Source organism: Dermacentor silvarum, chromosome 9 (genome assembly GCF_013339745.2).
Source record: "Dermacentor silvarum isolate Dsil-2018 chromosome 9, BIME_Dsil_1.4, whole genome shotgun sequence".
Classification (NCBI taxonomy): Eukaryota; Metazoa; Arthropoda; class Arachnida; order Ixodida; family Ixodidae; genus Dermacentor; species Dermacentor silvarum.
Window position 1 is genome coordinate 42,146,367 of NC_051162.1, and position 4,917 is coordinate 42,151,283.

Here is a 4,917-nt window from a genome sequence, read left to right on the forward strand (position 1 = left end):
CGTCAACACCGAGCCTTGCCATGATAGCCTAGCCTTGCCCTGATAGCGCGACTTGAAAAAGTAAAATCCAAGTTAAGCCACGTTAAGCCTACATCAACTAGTTGCTAAGAACGTCACCCGTGTGGAAAAAGCGCCGTTGGATTGCTCATCGCTCGCTGAGAGAAGACGCGTGCCGGCATCACTTATCAGTTACACATTTTACATAACATTGCGTTATAACCAGTGCGTTGTGAGACCCTACGTATGGGCGTATTGCCTGCGCGCTGCCTGTGGAGTCTATGATCATCGTTATACTTTCTTCTCGTAAATTGGTGGCCATTGCTAGGGCAATTACCCCTTGCTCAGCCTTGCTCAGCCTCAGTCAGAGTAGAGGAGAGGAGATGAGCCAAGGAGATGAGACAAGGACAGTAGAGGAGGGGAGGAGGATGCGCATGCGCAGTAGGGTGTGGACGCCGCACGGCGGAGGGAGGGAGGGAGGGAGGGAGGGAGGGAGTGACATAGCCCCGACATAAGATGCTTCGCATCTAAAAAGAAACGCTGCTGCCAGAGCAGCTGTTCCACTGCGCCGGGTTCCGGATCACGTGACGTGCGCCGCCATACAGGGACGTTTGGTGTATCGCGGGAGGGAAGGAACGGAAAGGGGGTTGGCGCGCTCTCCGCCGGACTTCCGTCGCCTCAAATCAATCTCGTTATCCGGATTGGAAGGCCCGGGTGGGGCGTTCCGCCGAGGAGCGGGCTGCGTATGAGCAACGACGTCGCAAACTCGCTCGGGAAAGAGCTCGTCGTCGACGTGCCGATACTAAACTGAAAGCTTCATAAGCCCAGTTGAAACGTCAGCCAAGAGCGCGGACCCCGAGTGGCGGGAGCGCGATGTTGCGACCAGCGTCAGCGTCCTTCTTGCCCTCCAGGGGCAAGAAGACGGCAGGTAGTGCACGCCTCGGTAACACTAGCGCCAATTTCCCCGGTCCGACGGGCCAGTTTCAACGCGAGTTATCAACGGAACGTCGGAGCCAGTTCCGTGGCGTGTGACCGGTCAGGTCCGAGCAGAACGTGGTATTCGTCAGTGCAATTCGTTCCAATGAACAACGAACGAACACAGGGGAAGATTCGCTTGCCCAATTTTCTGGCAGAGAAAGGTTTTCGTCTTTTTTTATCTGTAGAGTGTTTATAGAATGAAACGTTACGATAACAATCGTACTTACTATCAGGATCGGCCTACCCATGCTTTTCACGGTGCCTTCGTGTATCGGACACATTTACAACGCCAAGGACGCGATAATGAGTTGCATATTTTTCCAGTTGCAATGATACCGACATTTGGGTGCGATAGCGATTGCACTGAGAAACATACGAAGGTTCTTTCATATTTTACAAATCATCATTTGCTTACCATTCACAAATAGGGCACATAGTTCGTTCCGCACGTGAAACAAGCGCGCTGCGCAGTGAGAGTCCACAAAATATGTGAAGCTAACGGCTGCGCACATTCCATAAGCGTTCGACGGAGAAATTGAAAGCGTTTGCATACAACTCAAAACCTACCGCCAACATGCCAGGAGTACAGTGGGGGCTCAGTAGCTAGTTTTATTGCGATAGCAATTATATGGACACTCCAAAGCAGATTCTGCCGTCGGCGTCGCCGTTGCCGTCGCCGTGAGGTTCCGTATGACGTCAATGGAGATGAAATCGTCGCCGCGCGCCGCCGAACGCTGTATGTGCGAGTGAAAGAGCGCGAGGGACGCGCGCTTCACGGGGAGCGAACGCACGTCGGAGAGCAAACGCGCGTTCTGCGCCGTGCTCCCTGAAGGGCTGCAGAATTAAGGTCTATTCCTCCTTTACAATCACCATATATAGAGAGCAAACGCGACTTTTTCCGTCACGCGAAAGGGCGTGGTGGGATGGGAGGGATGGAGGGAGGGAGGGAGGGGAGGCGACGTTTAGCTGCGGCACCAAATGCCTATTTATATAAAAAGGAGAAAAGAGACGCCTACTTCTGCAGCCCTTAAGCGAGCACGGCGCAGAACGCGCGTTTGTTCTCCGCCGTGCGTTCACTCCCCGTGAAAGACGCGCCCCTCGCGCCCTTTCACTCGCACATACAGCGTTCGGCGCGCGGCGACGATTTCATCTCCAAATGACGTCATACGGAACCTCACGGCGACGGCGACGGCGACGGCGACGCCGACGGCAGAAATCTGCTTTTGAGTGTCCATATAATTGCTATCGCAATAAAACGTTGCAAGGCGTGAAGGTGGTAAAGACTTCCGACGCTGCTCGACGAGTGTCCCGTTCTGATCTCGTCGAAAACCTCCGAGCCGCCCCCAGAGGCACCGGCAACAGTCACCAACGCCACGCGCGTTCGGTGCGAACGCGGGTAAAACGCCGACGCCGTCGACCAACAGTTCTGCGCGTTGCTGGTGCTGCTGCATGTCCAAGTTTATACAGCTGATAAAGCTACTATACGCGTATAGCTCGCTACTAATTTGCTATCGCAATTGATGCTTCGCCTTTAGGGCGAGACTGTGTCATTTTTTAACAGTGATACCTGCTGGTGTCTGTTTAAGCTGACACCATCTTCAGTTAATCCAAAAAGAGTTCGTTTGGTTCGATAATATTGGCTTTTAACAACGGAAGCGTTTAAGCAGCGTACTGCGAACAAAAAACGGCGCCTGGCAATGACGTCACCACCCGTTGCCTAGCACTTGTTCTTCGCCTCCGCTCCGTGCAGTGTTGCCTTGATATGGGACGTTAAGGAGGGGGAAGGAGAGCATACGCGCGGCGCGCAATTTGCTGGGAAGACAGAAAGAGGAAATGAAAGCGATACAGAGAGAGAAGAGAAATTGTAGCAGCACCAACAAGGCAACGCGCAGTGGTGCTGCCGACGCCGTGCGCGTTCCCCCGCGTTTGCGTCGAGCGCGTGCGGTGTCCGTGACTGCAGCCGGCGCCTGTGGCAGCGGCTCGGGAGGTTTCGACCAGACACTCCCCGGCAAATGTGGAGGAGCAGCTTGGCTGTGGCGCCACGTGGTTTGTGAGTGTTAATCTTTCTCGTTGAGTCATTGTCATTTTTGCTGAGTCATGCTCAGGACAATGGCTTCTACCACCATTCCTTAATGTTTCCTTCACCCACTTCCTTTAGTGTTAATTTTTTTTTGTTGGTGAGTCAATGCCCTTTGGCTGAGTAATGCTCATGACTATGACTTCTGCCAGCATCCTTTAGTATTTCCTTCACTTAGTACCCACGACAGAACCGATTTAAGTGGTTTTTGAGTGCTAATGTTTTCTCGCAGAGTCATTGTCATTTTGCAGAGTCATGGTCATGACTATGGCATCTACCACCATCCTTTAGTGTTTCCTTCACTTAGCACCCACGTGCAAACACATTTCAGCGGTTCTTGAGTGTTAATCATTTTGGGCGAGTCATTGTCATTTTTGATGAGTCAGGCTCACGACTATGATTTTAATATCATCCGTTAGTATTTACTTCACTTAGTACCAACGTCAAAGCGCATATCAGTGGGTTTTGAATGTTATCTCTTTTTGCTGAGTCATTGTCATTTTAGGCGGTTGTTTTATGACCTACATGACTTTAATGTCGTGATATTCATGTTGTGATCTATCATTTATATTCATCATGCACTGTTGTCATACTATTCCAATTTTGGTACCTACAAAGTTAACGAAACGGCCATGAGAGCACCAAAACGTAGGCAGCTGTTTTATCACCTAAATGACACACATATCATGATATTGATGTCATGACCTATCAGTTATGTTCGTCATCCACTCTTGTCATACTATGCCAATTTTGGTAAATACCAAGTTAACGAAATGACCATGAGAGCACCAAGACGTAGGTGGCTAGATAGATAGATGGATACTGTCAAAGTGACAAATATTCGCCAAGAAATGCTTCGCATTTAATATTTTAACAGAAATACTTGCTAACTTAAAGGTAATCTCTAAAGCACATAGTGCAAAACATGAGCGTGTAATGTTATGCCAATGCTCTAAAGCTCTGAGCAGACGTTCTGGTGCTATTATGGCAAGCTATAGCAGCACTACGATGTATGTTGAGGCTAAAAAAATGCGGGCCGCCAAACGATAAAAATATCTGGTTGTTCCTTCTTTCATAGATATGTGTAGAAGACGACAGTACAACGTGTCATCACAGAAGCTCTTGCATGTTTGCTACGGGAACTCATGGTATGCTGCAGCGAAATGCGCACGATTTGCGAGCGTTGCAGATTTGCTGTGCGTGCGTGGCGTCCTGTAGGCAAGCGGCGTTCGGATGCAAAATACAAAATCGCGGCCCTGCTTCACGCTGGCGTGTCTCTAGGCGTACCAAAGCGAGATTAGCCCGTCGACGCCGTTGCCTTTCTGCGCCGCTTAGCGCAGCAGTTTTCTTAGGTGAAGTCATCGCAAGCGTTGAAGCGTTACTACGTAGGTGACGAGGCATCACACGCTAATCCGAGGTGAAAGACAAACCATGTGCGCAAACTGCGTCGCCACCTCAGCAGAAAGCCTGCACCGCCTACACCAGGCTACATCGCGTTGAAGCCGCCGCTGCGTGAGACTTCCCCAACCCTCACTGTTGACTTTGGTTAGTGTAACGATGCAGGGGTGCTATTTTGTACAAATGATTTTCAGTCAGAATGCCTTTTCGCGTGACGTCACCGCTTCTGCAAATGGTGTATACGTATGCACGACATTTTTTGAATAGTCCAATCAACAGCTCCCTCCGTTGGGCGGATGTTTTTTTCGTGGTCTCTTCTCTTTTTCCGGGGCTGTATAGCAAATTTGTTTTGTGAGAAGACATTTAATAAAAGCATACTACCACGATGGAAAGAAACGAGAACAGCGGAGCGCGTGGCCCAAGCATAACTGAAGGTATAGTGCGCGCCGTCCAGTCATCACCATTCA